The sequence below is a fragment of the Felis catus genome, chromosome B1, assembly GCF_018350175.1.
Source record: "Felis catus isolate Fca126 chromosome B1, F.catus_Fca126_mat1.0, whole genome shotgun sequence".
Taxonomy (NCBI): Eukaryota; Metazoa; Chordata; class Mammalia; order Carnivora; family Felidae; genus Felis; species Felis catus.
In genome coordinates this window covers 178,313,696-178,332,106 of record NC_058371.1, presented here as the reverse complement: position 1 = coordinate 178,332,106, position 18,411 = coordinate 178,313,696, and the positions used below count along the sequence as shown (strand labels likewise).

The following is an 18,411-nucleotide window of genomic DNA, read 5'->3' as shown; positions in this document are numbered from 1 at the left end:
GATCCTGAAGGAAGAAAGCATTTTTTTTTGTTACCAAGAAAACTTTCTAGCTGAGGTTTTTACTCAGAATAAGGGGAATATGCATTGAGTAGTATATAGTCCAGCAATAAACCCTTATTTATACAGTCAATTAATTTTTGAATAGGAGCCAAAAACATAAAATGAGAAATAGATGCCTATTAAAGAAATAGTGTTGGATCAAATGGATAGCCACATACAAAAGCATGAAACTCGACGAGTATCTTACATCATACACAAAAATAAATTCAATTATAGGTTACAGACTTGAATGTAAGACCTGGAACCATAAAACTCCTAGAAGATAGCAGGTAAGCTCTGGGAAATTGCTCTTGGCAATTTTTTGGATGACACAAAACTAAGGTAACAAAAGAAAGAATGAGGAAGTGGGACTACACCAAACTGTAAAGTTTCTGCACAGCATAGGAAACCGTCAAAAAATTGAAAAGGCAACTTATGGAATGGGAGAAATTGTTGTAAATAATATATCTGACACAGAGTTAATATTCACTATATGAAATGAATTCAAACAACTTAATAGCAAAAAACAAAATGAAAAAAAAATTTGATAAAAAAAATGGTCAAAGGACCTGAATAGACACTTTCTAAAGAAGACATACAAATGGCCAGCAGGTACATGAAAAGATGCTCAACATCGCTCATCATCGGGGAGATGCAAATCACAACCACAATGAGACGCCATGACATACATGTTAGAATGACTATTATAAAAAAGACAAGAGATATTATGTCTTTGAAAAGATGTGGAGTCCCTGCACACTGCTAATGAGAATGTAAATCTGTTTGGCTACTATGGAAAACAATATTGAGATTACTAAAAAAAAAATTTTTTTTAAATTGAACTACCGTATGATCCGTTAATCAATCTTCTTGGTATGTATTACACGAAAATATAAACAGGTTATTGAAGAGATTTTCATTCCCATATTTATTGCACCCTTTTTCACACTAGCCAAGATATGGAAACAAACTAAGTGAAATATGCTAAGGAATGACTAATACTGCATTCATATGTGGAATCTGAGAAAAAAAAAAGAAGTCAAACTTAGAGAAACAGTAGAAAAGTGGTTGCTAGGGGTTGTGGTGTAAGGGAAAGAGAGAGGTTAATCAAAGTGTACAAATCTTCAGTTATAAGATAAATGAGGATCTAATGTATAACATACATTATAGTTGATGGTGTGACTACAGTTGATGTACTATTGAAATTTGTTAAGGGATTAGAACTTGAATATTGTCACCAATATATATAGATAGATAGACAGAGATAGATATAAATATATAGACATAGTGCTGGATGTGTTGATTAACTAGGTATGTGAAATCTTTTCACAAAGTATACATATATAAAATTGTCATGATATATGCCTTGATTAAATCCTGTAATTTTGTCAATTATACCTCAATAAAGCTGAAAAAATAACCTGTATTTCTCTCTAAAAATACATGTATATGACCTTAGAGCATATATGCCTGTAGAATACATTTTGTGTATGTATATATATTATATAGATAGATATACACGTATATATGTGTATACATGTGTATATATATTATATATATATATGCACATATATATGTGTATACATGTGTGTATATATTACATATATACACATATATATGTGTATACATATTACATATACACATATATATGTGTATACATGTGTATATATAATATACATAGCATATATATTATATTTAGCATACATATGTATATATACATATATATAAAGAAATCTATGGTTATCAATTTAGTCTCCATCGTTACCTAAGAAAGTGACAATAAGAGCTATGCTTTATGTTAAATGTTTGCCCAACCATTCCCTATTGACCAATGGGGAAGGGGGAGGGTTCACCTCTAGGATAACAGGGTGAAGGAGCTCAGAGAGGCCAATGTATTTATTTCTCTAGGCTTCATCTGACATAACCTTGACTCATAAAATGATAAACTCTTAATGTTAAGAGTTTATATAATCAATATATACTACTATAATATACAATGTCTAACAAGTCAATGATTTAACAAATAAAATATTTTAAATAGAAGAAAGATACAGAATATATTATATAAATTAATGTCATGTTAGGCAAGTACTAAACTTTTTATGAAATTTTCTTATTCTGATTTTAGTAATATTACTTAATAATGGGTCTCCCTATTTCACATTACATTAAGATTGTATGGTACTTGTGAACAGTAAGACAGGTCTTTGAGCATCTCAATGTACTAATTTACCGTATGACTCAACATTACTGAAAAATGAAAGACTAATCATTGTTGACCACAGAGTTAAAAAGAACAACTGTTGTTTTTATACACTAAAAGTATTATTTAAGTAAACTAAACTGTTAGGGAGAATAGTAGCATTCTCTAATGGCAAACTTAAAATTGAATTCCTGATATTTACTATACCCTACTGCTGGGTTAATATTTTTTAAGCTACTCATGAGAAAAAAAATGTTAAAGATTTTATTAAAATAAAAAAAATTAGTTATAAAAATTACCCACTATATAGTGATTAAATGCCAGGAGCTTTGCTAGATCCTACCCAAGATTATTCAAATCTTCACACAACGAATTTATGGATCAGTGTCTTTGGGAAATCCAGCTCTTGGTTAAAAACCAATGGGTGATTTTTCAGGCCGGAGAGTAAGCCAAAGAGGCACACAGCAGGGCATTCCAGTTTCTGAGGGGAGTTTCAGGAAAGGATGAAACCTAGCTGGTCACACTTTTCCAGTATTTGCATTCCTGGTGCATGCACCATCATGCCTAGTGTCCTTTATTTCAGACTTTGGCCAGAGTTCTTTACAGGTGCCTCTGCTGAGAGCTCTTTATGGGGAGAGAGAGGAAGAAAAACGTTGAAGATATTTTTTTGTCATTTGATTCAGTGGCCGGTATTTTTCCACTCCTAGCCCTTCTCCCCTGCCTTCTTTCCAATCCCAGCTCCCATAAAACTGCCAGAGGCTTTTCTTTTGTGCTTCTTCAACAGGGACATGACACCCACTTCTGTGCTGATCTACCTGACTCTCCCCTGGTGTACTGTTCTTTGGAAGAAAATAAACAGGGGAGTTAGTGACTTTTCCAGTTTTATCCTCTTGCTTATACCATTGCCGTTAAGTGATTAAAGGCTTAAAACTTCATCATTTTTGGCTTGTTGCATTAACCAACTACTCCAACACCTGGCAACTCAGCCCACACACATACTCTCCCTCTGCTCAACTCTGTCCTAAGATTGTATCTCACCCAATATTGTCAGTAACTACTTCATTTCTCTTAGGCAGATGTTGTAAGATTGAGAGCCTTGTTTTACCACAACTCAAGTGTTTCAACAGGCGCAAAATATCGGAAAACTTATTTTGGAATACACTGACGTGAGAACAACATATAAACCAACATACTGCCAGTCAAATAAACAATGTGCCCTATATCTGGCAGTGTTTGAACTCTTTGAGAGTAAGATATACGTTATCATATTTTCCAAAGAAATCCATTTCCTTGCCCAAATATTGAGGATATCAAAAGGTCGATAAGTATGCACAGTCCTATTTTTTGAAAGCAATGTTGCTACAATACCCAAGTTGTTTTTCCCCCATTTAGGGAGATCCATCAGATAATTAGAGCTAATTATAAGGGTACCCATACTACAAGAATTACTTTGAATTATTAAGACATTCTTATTCACTTTTTAGTCATTACATAGAATTTTATGAAGAGATAGTAAGGAAAAAATGAGAACAATTTCTATAATTAAGGATTTCATACTAAATTTTAAAGCTTTGCTGTTTTATTATGTCCATTTATCTGTGTGTGATCCACAGTCAGGTGGATAGTCATTGCAAGACCTCATCAAGAGTTTCCTTAGCTGTAACATAGAAGAAAGAAGAATACAAAGCACTTCTTCTGTCACAGGTATCAGGTAGCAGCTATAATTCAGAAGGCATCTCTTCAACTATTCTTTTATAATTAAATTTTTGAGTACTTTTAGAAAAGCTTGGAATCTGTATAACATAAAAGATATATGATCATTACTGGAAGTCCCTTCCTATGTTGCCTTGGTCCTGTGAGTATTATGAGAACAATATAAAAATGAGGATATTTCAAATGTACACACCATCATTATTTGATACGTGGCATGGCTGAGGGAGCATAGTGTATATCTAGAGTGTAAAATAATCTTTCAAATGTCTTACTACCTCTTTCTTAGCTGCTCTACACTCATATTCCATTTCATAATTATTAGCTTTCATAATCGAAAAGGAAGGATCATAAAGAAAAATAAAGGAAAGAGTTCTGACTGGTGGAATTCAGGAGTGTGTTGAAAAATTAGGTAATGGGATTCTGCATCTCAGCTTGGAGAACAAATGGAAGCAGGCAGTTACCACCTTTTTTTTTTTTTTTTTTTACAAAGACTGACTTGCTGTTCTCAGCTTCAGCTTCCAGAGGTGGTCTTATCTCAAGTTGTCTCTGTCCTCACTTCCTAAATGCTCTAAAGGTGTCAGGTACCTGCCAGTAATAATTAGATCCATTTCCGTTTCATAGGACAGAAACTATTCTCAAAATTGCTTAAACAAAATAAAAATAAATTGATCGTTTTTAAATGGGAAGTTAATGGAGGCTTATAAAGCTTCAATCAAGATAGGACCTAAAGGTAAAATGATGGAAGTGACTATATATCAAGTAAGCTGCCCTGTGTCGTGTTGTATACGGCTACTAATGTTTCTAGAGAAATGTAATGTTCTAAGCTAATGATCTTAAGGGAACCTGTGCTTCTTTCCCAATTTATAGAACACCATTTCTACGGAGGGTCCTGCTTTATTCACCTAGATCACCTACTTACTATGCATCTCACCCTGTATCTGTGAGTATGGAGTCGTTGACTGGCCTGATCTAAGTCAGATGTCCCCCTCTATAACTGAGGACTGTGTCAGTCACACAGGACAGCAAACAAAATTAATGAGAGGAGAGCTATGGAAAGATGGCAGGATAATAAGTACCAGGAATCTATGTCCCCACCTAGACAAGGGCACTGTCAGAATCCGTGTGATATAACTATTTTGTAACTCTAGAATCTTTGAAGGCTCTAGTCTTCCAGGAGAAGGCTCCCACAATAAATTTTAGTCTATTTCAGCTCTCACACAGTAGCAGCTACCCATTCCCCACTCCAAGCTCCATCGAAGGCAGCTGTGTACATGTTCCTAGACAGTCTGCACACATCTCTGAGGAGCCAGAGGTGTGCAAAAAAGATATCTAAATATCAATGATATGCGCTCTGACAGCTGATTGCTTCTTCTGACCATCGAGGCACAAATAGGGGTGTGGCCACTGTTGTACATCCTCCCATCTTTACAAGCCCTTCCCCCTAGGCTGAGTGACTGCCAGGGGATTTAAAGATCTGGTACTGTTTTATTTATTTATTTTTTTTCCTACCTTCATTGTTCTTCTATTTTTCTCCCTTTTGGGAGCCGGACAATAAAGACTAGAACATTAAAAAGCAATTGCTTTTACAGGTAAAATTAGAAAGAAAGTCACCACACATTTCAGGCACAGTCTCACAAAAGACTTCAAAGAACTTGAGACTCTTTAAGACTAGAGTCTGATCTTTGGCACAGAGACAGCCTACAATAAAAATAAATCAAATAAGTAAAAACCAATCACAACACAACAAAACAAAATAAAACCAAAAGAAAAAAAAAACAAACTACAGCAAACTTTGAGGACGGGGATAGAATCTGATTTCCAGAGTTACCCCATCATTTAATTCAAATGTTGTTTTTCTTTAATTTTCTAAATATTTACTTATTTTTGAGAGAGAAAGAGAGACAGAGAACAAGTGGGGAAGGGACAGAGGGAGAGGGAGACACAGAATCCAAAGCAGGCTTCGGGCTGCCAGCTGTCAACACAGAGCCAGACGTGGGGTTCAAACCCACGAACCATCAGATCATGACCAGAACCAAGGTCAGATGCTTAACCACTGAGCTACCCAGGTGCCCCTCAAATGTCATTTTGAACAAAAATAATCAAAAGGCATAAAAAGAAACAGCAAGATATGATCAATTCCACCCATATAGAGTGAAATAAAAGCCCACTGAGAGTAAGGCAAAGCTGTATGAAGAAATAAGGAACGATCTCAATAAAGGTAAATACATGGGCAATCATGAAAGCTGATGTGATAGAGTTCTCCAAAGAAACAGAAATAATAGAATAGACAGATACAGATATATAGATACAGATAGATAATAGATATAGGTATATAAAGAGATATTTATTAAAGAAATAAGTTTGTGTTGTTATTAGAGGCCAAGAAATTCCACAATCTACCATCTGAAATTGGAGAACCAGGAAACCAGTGGTATAATTCAGTATGAGTCCAAAGACATGAGAACCAGGGGCCCCTGGTATAGTCCCAGAGTCCAAAGGCATGAGAATTTTAAATTCCAATGTCCAAGGTCAGGATAAGATGGATGTACCTGCTCAAAAAGAGAGAAAGTATTCACCCTTCCTTCAACTTTTTATTCCATTAAGCCCCCCTACAGATTGGATAATACCCATATTGGTAAGGATAGATCTCTCTAGTCAATCTACCGAATCAAATGTTAATCTCTTTCACTAACATCTTCACAGACCACTGGGCATCAATTAGGCCAGTCAAGTTGATACATGAAAGTAACAATCATAGCTTATATTATTGTACCAATGGTTTTGTTTTCTACATGATTTAAGAGACTAAAACATATAAAAACCAATTATTGGTCTAAGAGCTAATATCATGTAACTTTGGTTTGTAACTCTACTTTTGTTTTCTATATAATTTAAGAGATTGATGTATTTAAAATGATTGTTTATGTTTTGGGGCACACAATGTATAAAGATGTAATTTTGTGACATCAACAACTAAAAGGGGGAAGGATAGAGATATAAAGGAACAAAGTTTTTGTATATTATTGAAGTTGAGCTGGTATAAATTCAAGTTAGATTGTTATAACTTTACAATGTTAAATGTAATTTCCCATGTTAATCACAAAAAAAATAGCTATGGAATATACAGAGAAGGAAATGAGAAAGGTATTTAAACATCTTAGTACAAAAAATTACTACCCATAAAATACGACCATAATGCAGGAAATGAGGGACAAAGGCTATACGTCATTGGCAAACAAAGAGCAAAATGACAGAAGTCCCTTCTTATTGGTAATTACATTAAATGTAAGCAGACTGAACTCTCTACTCAAAAACCAGAATTGGCAGAATGGATATAGAAATGATCCTACTCTGTGCTATCTACAAGAGACTCACTTTAGATCCAAAGGCACAAATAGATTGAAAGTAAAAGGATGTAGGACACCTAGGTGGCTCAGTCGGTTAAGCGTCTATTGATTCTAACTCATGTCATGATCCCAGGGTCAAGGGATTGAGCCCGCATCTGGCTCCTTGCTGAGCATGGGGACTGCTTGGGATTTTCCTTCTCCTTCTCTCTTTACACCTACCCAGCTCACACCACTTTCTCTCTCTCCCACCCTCTCTCTCTCTTAGTCTCTCTCCCTCAAAATAAATGGATAAATAAACATTAAAAAAAAAACAGCAAAAGTGAAAGGATGAAAAATGTGTTCCATGCCAAGAGATAACAGGGGTGGCTATACTAATATCAGGCAAAATAGACTGGAAATCTAAAAAGTTTAAAAGACATAAAAAAGGATAATATAGGTTTCAATAGAGCAAGAATATATAACAACTTTAAATGTTTACATACCATCAAAATATATGATGCAAAAAACTGACAGAGTTGAAGGAAGAAATACACAATCCTACAATAATAGTTGTAAATATCAATACTCCACTCTTGACAGTAAGGATAGAACCAGCAGATTGAGGATACATAAGGAAACAGAGGACTTAACACAATAAACCAACTAGATCTAAAAGGCATATACAAAATACTACACCAAAGACAGCAGCACGTACATCCTTCTCAAGGGCACATGAAACATTTTCCAGAATGGAGCAAAGATAATAGCCCACAAATTAAATCCCAAGATTATATTTATATTTATATTTATATTTATATTTACTTATACATATACTTATACTTAATCTATATTATTTATATTTATATATCATACAAACTGTCTTTTCTAACCTCAGTGTATGAAGTTGGAAAGCAATAATTAACAGCAGGAAAACTGGAAAACTCACAAATTTGTGGAATTTAAATAACACACTCTTAAATAAGCAATGGATCACAGCAAACATCACAGGAAAAGTTAGAAAATACAGATAAATGAAAATGAAAACATAACCTACCAAACCTGACAGAATAACAAAAGCAGAGCTAAGGGAGAAATTTATAGCTCTAAATACTTATGTTAAAAAGAAAGATCTCAAATCAGCAACTGAGCTTTAAATATTAAGGAACTAGAAAAACAAAATAAAAGGCAACAAAATAGAGAATATAAAATTAATAGAGATATTCAATGAAACCAAAAGTTAGATTTTTGAAAAGTTTGTCAAAATTGCTAGACTTTTACTTAGGTGGAATTAAAAAAAAAGAGAGAAAGATTTAAATCAGATTGTAATTAGAAATCACATCAAGAATGAAATATGGGGCATTACCATTGATTATACAGAAATAATATTAATAATAATAAAAAGATTATTACAAAATACTAGGAACAACTAACTGTATGCCAATGCTATAAACTGAATGTTTGTGTACCTTCCTAAAGTCACATGTGAAATACTAAGGAAATTCAAGAAGCAACTGGGTCATGATTTTGGAGCCCTCGTAAATGGAATTAGTGCCTTTATAAAAGAAACACCAGGGAGTTCTCTGACCCCTTCCACCATGTGTAGACATGGCTCTCTGTGAACCAGGAAGTGGGTTCTCACCAGATACTGAATTTGCTAGTGACTTGACCTTGGTCTTCCCAGCCTCCAGAATTGTGAGAAATCGATGTTTGCTCTTTAAGTAACTCATCCTAGCAGCCAGAATGGACTGACAGCAACAAATGGAATAATCTAGATTAAAATGAACCAATTCTACGAACTTGAAACCTATCAAGTCTAAATCATCAAGAAAATATGAACAGACTTATAACTACTAATTCATTCAATATGAATAAAAATTAGTCCAACAAAGAGAAGTCCTAGACCTGCCTTCACTGATGTCTTCAACCAAACATTTAAAGAAGAACCAACAACAATATTCTCAAGAGAACACTCACTAACTCATTCTATGAGGCCAGTATTACCCCGATGAAGCCAAACAAAGACGCTATAACAATATTCCTAATAAACACTGATGCAAAAATATTCAACAAAATAACAGCAAACTAAATTCAGCTGCATATTAAAATGATTATACACCATGAACAAGTGGGATTTATTCCTGCAATGCAAGATTGTTTCAACATATGAAAATAGATAATGTAATATACCATGTTAACAAGATGAAGGAAAAAATGCATGGTCATTTCAACTGATGCAGAGACAAAATTTGAAAAGTTCAACACCACAGGTGCCTGGGTAGCTCTGCTGGTTAAGAGTCCAACCTTGGCTCAAGTCATGATCTCACTGTTTCCTGTTTCCAAGTTCAAGCCTGGCATCGGGCTGGGTACTGACAGGTCAGTGCCTGGAGCCTGTTTCAGATTCTGTGTCTCCCTCTCTGACTTTGCCCCTTCCCCATTCATGCTCTGTCTCTCTCTTCTCTCTCAAAAAGAAACATTAAAAAATAAAAAGTTCAACACCTTGTCATATGAAAACACTCAAAAAATTAAGCATTGAAAAAAAAACTATCTCAACATAATAAAACTCAGAATGAATATCATATTCAGTGGCAAAAGACTGAAAGCTTTTTCTTCCGTAATCAGTAACAAAGCAAGTATGCTGGCTTTCACCACTTCAATTCAACACAGTATTTGAAGTTCTACTCAGAGGAATAAGGCAAGAAAAACAGGAGTCATTTAAATTGGAAAGAAGTAAAACTATCTCTGTTCATCACTGATTTGATCTTATGAAATCAAAACCCATAGAAAACCCTGAAGATTCTACAAAAACAAAAACAAAACTGTAGAACTAATAAATGAATTCAACAAAACATCAGGATACAAAGTCAACACTCAAAAAACTGTTGTGCTTATGGGCGTCTGGGTGGCTTGGTTGGTTAAGCATCCAACTTTGGCTCAGGTCATGACCTCACACTTTGAGAGTTTGAGCCCTGTGTCAGGCTCTGTGCTGACAGCTCAGAGCCTGGAGCCTGCTTCAAATTCTGTGTCTCCCTCTCTCTCTCTGCCCCTCCCCTGCTCTCACTCTGTCTCTGTCTCTCAGACATATTAAAAAAACAAAAACAAAAACAAAACCACAAGTGTTTTATTTCTATATACTAACAACGAGCAATCTGAAAAGGAAATTATAAAAACAATTCCATTTGCAATGCCATCAAAAATAATAAAAGCTTTTAAAAAAGGAATTAACCAAAGAAATGAAAGACTTGTTTGATGAGAACTACAAATAAATTAAATAAGACATAAATAAATAGAAACACATCTCATGTTTATGGATTGGAAGACTTAATATTCTTCATATATCAATGCTACTCAAAGTAGTCTACAAATTCAATGCAATCACTATCAAAATCCCAATGACATTTTTTACATAAGTAGAGAGCCCATTCTAAAAGTCATATGGAATTGCACAGTAACCTGAGTAACGAACAAATCTTGAAAAAAGGAGAAAAAAGCTGGAGGATTCACACTTTTTGAATTAAAAACTTACCACAAAACTATAATAACCAAAACAGTGTGGTACTGGCATAAAGGCAGGCATTGACACCAATGGAATACGATAGAGAAGCCCAAACATAAATCCTCTCATACAACCTCAAATGATTTTGACAAGGATGCCAAGGCCATTCAATGAAAAAAGGATAGTTTTTTCAACAAATGGTGCTGGAAAAACTGGGTACCTACATACAAAAGAATGAATTTGGACCCCTACCTAATACCATATACAAAAAAAATTAACTCAGAGTGAATTATAAACCTAAATGTAAGATTTATACAACTATAAAACTCTTAGAAGAAAACGTAGGACAAAATCTTTACAGTACTGAACGTAGCAACAATTTTGGGATATGATACAAAGGTTTAGGCATGAAAAAGAAAAAGTATAGATAACCTGAACTTCATGAAAATTAAAAACAAATTATGCATCATAAAGAAAATCAACAGAGTGAAATGGCCACCCACTGAATGGGGGGAAGTATTTCAAACCATGTAAAGGATTAATATCCAGAATACGTAGAGAACTCTCAAAACTCAAAAACAAAACAACAATAACAACAACAACAAAACCCTCCAAACAACCTGATTCAAAATTGAGCAAAGGACTCGAATAAACATTTCTCCAAAGAAACTATACAAATGACCAAAAAAACACATAAAAGATGCTCAAGCTCACTAATCCTTTGAGAAATGCTAATTAAAACTCGAAGTGGCATGCTGCCTCATGTCCAACATAGTGGTTACGATAAAAAAGAAAGAAAGAAAATAACAAGTGTTGGCAAGAATGTAGAGAAATTGCTATTTGAAATTTGTGCACTGGTGGTGGGATTGTAAAATGGTACCACCATTATAAAAACACTATTACACTGCCTAATAAAATTAATAGAATTACTGAATAAGCCTGCAATTCCACTTCTGAGTATATAATCAAAAGAACTGAAAACAGAATCTCAAAGAGATATTTATATAACGTATTCATAGCAGGGTAACCACTATAACTAAAATGTGGAAGCTACTTAAGTGTCCATTGATAGATGAATGAACAAAACAAAATCGATGAATGACTATACACACACACACACACACACACACACACACACAGTGGAATTTTACGCAGCCTAAAATGGGAAGGAAATTGTGACGCGCATTACCACATGGATGGTACTTCAGGACATTATGCTATGTGCAATAAGCCAGTCATGAAAAGACATATATACTGTATGATTCTACTTATAGGAGGTACTTAGGGTGATCAAAATAGGATGGTAGTTGCCAGGAAATTGTGAGAAGGGGGAATAAGACGTTATTGTTTAATGAATATATAGTTTCAGTTTTATAAGATGAAAAGGGTTATGGAGATGGTTGTTGGTAATTGAAGCACAATACTATACATTAATACCTCTGAACTATACACTTAAAAATGGTTAAGATGATACATTTTAAATATATTTGATCACAATACAAATTGAAAAAAGTTAATGGGAGGTGTAGTTAGATTAAAAAAAATACTTTGGGGCGCCTGGGTGGCTCAGTCGGTTGGGCGTCCGACTTCGGCTCAGGTCACGATCTCGCGGTCCGTGAGTTTGAGCCCCGTGTCGGGCTCTGGGCTGATGGCTCAGAGCCTGGAGCCTGCTTCTGATTCTGTGTCTCCCTCTCTCTCTGCCCCTCCCCCGTTCACGCGCTGTTTCTCTCTGTCTCAAAAATAAATAAAAAAAACATTAAAAAAAATACTAATGGACAGTCTAAAACAAATATCCCAAAATACCTCAACCCTATGCAAACAACTATGGGCAAAAATAGTTGCAAATTAATATGGCCACTGTTAACATTTACACCTACCATGAGATAGGGTAGTTTACAAAAGCTATTATTGAAAGATCAAAACATGTCTCATTCATCACACTTGTACCATTGGATTCTGGCTATAAGATTACCTAATAACCTAAATGCTTCCCAGTCACATCAATCCTGTGGAAGAGAGAGAATCTGGATGCTAGATACATAGATTATAGCTTTTATCTAATGATGCAGTGTGTAATTCCAGAATACCAACATGGCAGGGAGGTATAGACCGATAATCTCCAGGAAAGCAGAAAGCATTCAGGCCACCTTCTCAAATAATGAGATAAGGGCTTCCTTGTTTCCTCTACCCAACCCTTTACTGGTGGCTGGAAAGATAACACATTCCCTAAAGTCCTCACAACTTCAGACGTCTTCATCTGGGACCTAAATAATTCTTATTAAAGCATGAAAAATCCATTTTTATAAAAAAAATATTGGCTCAATAAAATAATCATAAAAAAAGGAAAAACAGAGATTTGTTCAATAATTTGAAGCAATTATAAGGATTTTGTGTCTGCAAAGAGTACCCATAATCCACTATTTAAATTTTATATAGTTAACATTTGCTATCAACCTTTTCTTACCTCATTTTTTAATGTTCATTTATTTTTTTTTAATTTTTTTTTCAACGTTTATTTATTTTTGGGACAGAGAGAGACAGAGCATGAATGGGGGAGGGGCAGAGAGAGAGGGAGACACAGAATCGGAAACAGGCTCCAGGCTCTGAGCCATCAGCCCAGAGCCTGACGCGGGGCTCAAACTCACGGACCGCGAGATCGTGACCTGGCTGAAGTCGGACGCTTAACCGACTGCGCCACCCAGGCGCCCCAATGTTCATTTATTTTTTAGAGAGATAGAGAGAGAGAGAGAGAGAGATGAGCAGAGGAAGGACAGAGATAGAGGGAGACACAGAATCTAAAGCAGGGTCCAGGCTCTGAGCTGTCAGCACAGAGTCCAATGCAGGGCTCAAACTCACAAACAGTGAGATCATGACCTGAGTCGAAGTTGGACTGTTAAACAACTGAGCCACTCAGGCACCACTCAACCTTTTCATGTAATAAAGTAATTTTATGAAGGGATACTAACAAAATAAAATTAAGAGCAACTGTCTTCCTAAGAGGTGAAAAGTATGTCCAATATCATTCCTACCAAGACAATGATTCAAAGCAAGGACTCTGGCAGCAGACTAGCTGTTTTCAAACTCAGCATTTCCGTTCCTAGCTGAGTAATACAGTCGGATTACTTCACCTATTGGAGCTTCAGTTTCCTCCTCTGCAAAATTTGGGTTAAGAAAACAACCTAGTTCGTAGGCTTTGGGAACATTAGATGAGTCAACACACGTCCGGTCTTCTAATAGTGGGCACCACTGAGCAAACAAATTTAGCTGCTCAATTCAATAAACAATTAGGGAGTTTTATTTGCTACATCATCTTGGTATGTAACTTGGTGAATTAAGGCCAAAGAACAATCCGATAGGCTCTGCAATTCAGTTTTCAGATCTCTGTTAGCTTTTCTTGAATCTTATCCAGAAAATTGGGGCCCTTTTATATGTTTGGGTAAATCCACAAACTCCCTCAAATTTCAACAAATATATTCTATATAATGGCCTTTTTATGTATTTTTATAGGAAAAAAATTCATATCCCAAACAACCTATAAGCAATGATCTGCTTCTTCATTTCATTCAACCCTGTAATTGGCTAAACTTAAACTATTATGTTCAAAGTACGACGCTATAGTGGTTATAAGCACTTTTATTAGCATTGTTTTTCTGAAAAATCCTTCACCTCCTCTAAACATTTACAAGATAGAAGTAATTATGCTTATTTTTTCATATTTCTGGAAATTATCAATTTCACATTGCAAAAAACAGTTGATCTGAGATACCAAAAACTTAATCCATTCCTGAAGGTAATTAGACATTTCTGAAGCATATGCTAGCACATTTATACCAATACATTTCTATGCAGCAGTAATTTGTTGCCCACAGCTTGAGTGAGTTAATAGATTTTCAAAATTTGCCAAACCTCTGCTCTTTAGGGAATATTTGGCTCAATATACATTTTTGACTAATGTGGCTCGCCTTTTAAAATTTCATTTCCTGACCTTAATATGTTGATTTTAGGATGTGGTAGACAGTAAGGAAAAGCAAGCTGTCACAATTAATAGAAAACTATGCCTTTGAAATTCCAGTTCTACTCTGTGGATTTTATATCTTGTCTTTTATGTCTTTAAATGAGTCAACTTATTAAAAAAATAAATAAATATACTGATTCACACATAGTATGCATTAATTGGTTTCACTATTTTAATATTGGTTGACCTGAACAAAAGTCTATTTAACTGAGCATCAAAACTCAGCCACAGGATAATACTGAGGTTGAATTTCCATATTAGAAGTAGATTTTCTCTTTAAAATGTCAGACCCTACAGTTGTGTGTTTTAGTTTGACTCTGTTTCTTTCTCTTTTTATACTGTGATCTCTGACATTTTCTGGGACTCATTGTTCATAAAACTTCTGGAATACACTGTATGTGGTGTTGAAAAGTAAAGGGAGAATATTCCATTTCAAAGCGGGTGGTAGTTTAAATTTATTGCTATGTATATTCAAGACATTGTCATATGTCTTTCAATGTAAAAAAAAAAAAACAAAAACAAAAACTGGAGAGACATTTCTTATAGGGGAATGAGGCCTGTGAGGGGAATGCAGGGAAGTGAGAAAGATGCTGGGGAAAAGGGTCAGTCACTCTTTTTTGTATATTGTCAATAATAGAAAGAGATATTGCATCAAGTAAAGACTGAAACAATTATCATAAGTGCAGAAATTCAGAATGCTCAGAAATAAGGGGAGGGGGAACATAGGAAAAAGTAGGAAATAAGAAAATCTTCTAGTAGCAAAGCTTGGAAAAACTGGATACGGTATTCCCTAAGCCTAGTAACAAATTTTTCCAAGAGTTTGCCTGCTGGGAATTCTCTTTTTCTTACAATGTCCTTTAAGCAGGGGTTGTTTTCTTTGTTACTTAGCCTGCACTTCATCAGAATTGCATTCCTCTTAAAATTCAAAGAGATATTCAACAATCTAAATATGTCTATGCCATATCTGTAAACCAGATAGCATCATCCCCTTGCTCTTAACCTGCCAGTGGCTTCTTCATGACATTTTCCAGAACATCCAGACTTCTTAGCATCCCCTTTAGCTGTCTAGTCTAAACAACCTCTCCTCACATACTCTTTTCAAATGATAATGACTGTTTTGCTGTTCTCAGAACATTCTAAACTCTTCCATCAATTTTCCTGTTCAAGATTTTTACATCTGCATCTTCTTTTGCTGAGAACACATCCCCTCACATCGTCACATGGTTTATGTATATCTTTGCTCAAATGGCATCTTCTGAGAAAATCTTTCCTTTATGCTGCCTAAACCACAACTATTCGTGCTCCACACCAATCACAAAGTGAAAATTAACCACATTTTATTTTCCTTCACATATCTCCGCATAAAATATCGTATATTAAATATATATTTATATACTTTTTTATTGCCTGTTTCTATCCTCCCACCAAACGCATGTTCCATGAGGAACGGGGCACCATTTACTGAGGAAACACAAATAATCTACCATCAAATCTTACCAGTTTGGTAGTTTCAAATAATCACCTGCAATAACTGCCTCCATTTTTCTCCAGTGAAGTGTCTCAGAGGTTCTGGCCGGTTGCAGGGGGCCATAACTACAGAGAGCTGCGAATTCTCCCCAGAATCACTGACTTTATTTCAAATAGAATGTGGGAAATTTCAAGACTATGGGCACTCTTCAAAACAATAGAGATTACTACGGTATTATACAGAGGGCTAAATGTAAAGCTTCTGGCATAATATGAGTGATCAATAAACAGTTACAATGAAAACAACAACAACAACAAAAAACAATAGAGATTCTGGTGGTAAACGATTAAGGTGAGGCTGGTAATACCATGAGAACAACAAACTAAACCATAAGCCTGTTAATTTACCAGAGACAACCAGGAAAACAGACAGCTAAGAGAAGCCCACATGGGGTGAGGAAAAAACCTCAAAGGCCGACCTCAAAAATTACTGCAAAGGGGCCCAAATTTACCTAAATGGGATAGAACATTCTGTACCTCAGGGAATTGTCAAAAACAATAGAGCAATCATGTAGCAATTAATGCAGCATTTCAGCTGAGTGTGATACCAACGGAGGCAAAGAGGTTAACAGAAAGATAAGAAAAAGTACAGCAGGCCAAGAAGAGCCAAGCAAAAATCAATGTCCTTTCAGTGTGACTGGGCTCATGCCCAAGGAGGTGATGTCTAAGGAACAGTGTCAGAGCTTTAATACTACAGAAGTCGACTTCACTGCAAGAGTTCAGCCCAGTTATTCAACAAATAAGCAAGCAAACGACAACAAGACCGGGGGGGAGATCATCCAAATATGTTGGTCTGTATTATCTAAAATATGTACTTTTAAGGAAGAAAAGTTATAAGGCATGTAACGAAACAGGAAAGCATAACCCACAGATGGGGGAAAAAGCAAGAAGCAAAAAGTGCCTGAGAGTCCACCAGAATGTCAGATTTTAAAAAAGGCATCAAAGGGGGCCATTTAGAAAAGGTGTAGAGGAGTGACATTAGTAAGATGGTAGGTACAGTAATTGATGCAAGCCTCCTCCCCCAACTCTGGACCCCCTAGCTCAAAATTAGAGAGCTATCCATGAACAAAACTAGCCCTGGGAGGGCTTGAGTCCAATTAAGAACCTACAGCAACAGTGGAGATAAAAAAAGGGGGAGCTTGGGGTGCAGAATAATGACACAGTAAGAGTCACGGGAAAGCTCAGGTTAGCAGGGAAGTCTAGAGACAGCTAGGAGGACAGAAGGGTTAGGGTTAGCAGCAACCACACAGTGGGTGTCATCATGGTTCCCAGGGGACTAACTGTATGGAAGACTCTGGAAGCCTTTGCTGCTGAGGATGTCCACAGTCCACAGGAGGGCTGCAGTCTCACCACAACTGTCACAGCGGAAGACTCCATAGTGTTTCCTGGCACAGACCTCAGGAGCCTGCTCTGCAAAGAAAACTGGCAGCTTTTGCCACTGTGGAACCAACAGCCATGCCCACTGCCAAAGGCACAGCCTTTGGAGAGGGAGATGCTGCCATACCTGCACTGTCCCAGAAGGAGCTATTGTTGAGCCACTCTGGAACACTGGCTGAGAGCTCCCTCTGGCACTCCAAACACCCCCAGCCGGAAGCCATGACTGACTTGTATGCACCTGGATTTCAGATCCCAGCTCTGAGGCCACTCTGCACACGCCCCAGACCCTAGCCCCACCTGAGTCTCAGATGATGGAGCCCTGCCTGTGGAGAAGCCACTGCCTTGGACACCAGACCCACTGTTGATCCATGTGTACCTGTGCTCCAGGTCTGGGCTTTATGACGTGCCAGTGTCAGTCATTGCCTGAAGCCCAAAAGTCATCCCTGATGATGGCCAGTGCCACAGACCCAGAGTTGTTCTTACTGCACGGGGGCCCACATTCCAGGCTCTGGCTCCATGGCTGCTCTAGCGATAATCACCCATCAGATTTCTGTTCCGCCATCACTGTGGGGTGCCTACAAGCTGGATGTGGTGGTCACAGGGATCCCTTTGGCCATGCTGTCCTCCGTGAGAGAAAAAGAGGTCAAGTGCTCTCTGGTAGCCCGTGACACCAAGACCCCAAGGGCACTCACCAGACACCACAGCCTTTGCCCCTGAG

General features: G+C 36.5%; 1 pseudogene; it reads right to left on the bottom strand.

Annotated features, from left to right (window-relative positions):
* Positions 1–17,914, bottom strand: part of LOC101098949 — a 36,968-nt pseudogene extending 19,054 nt beyond the window's left edge.
* Positions 17,915–18,411: the final 497 nt, after the last annotated feature.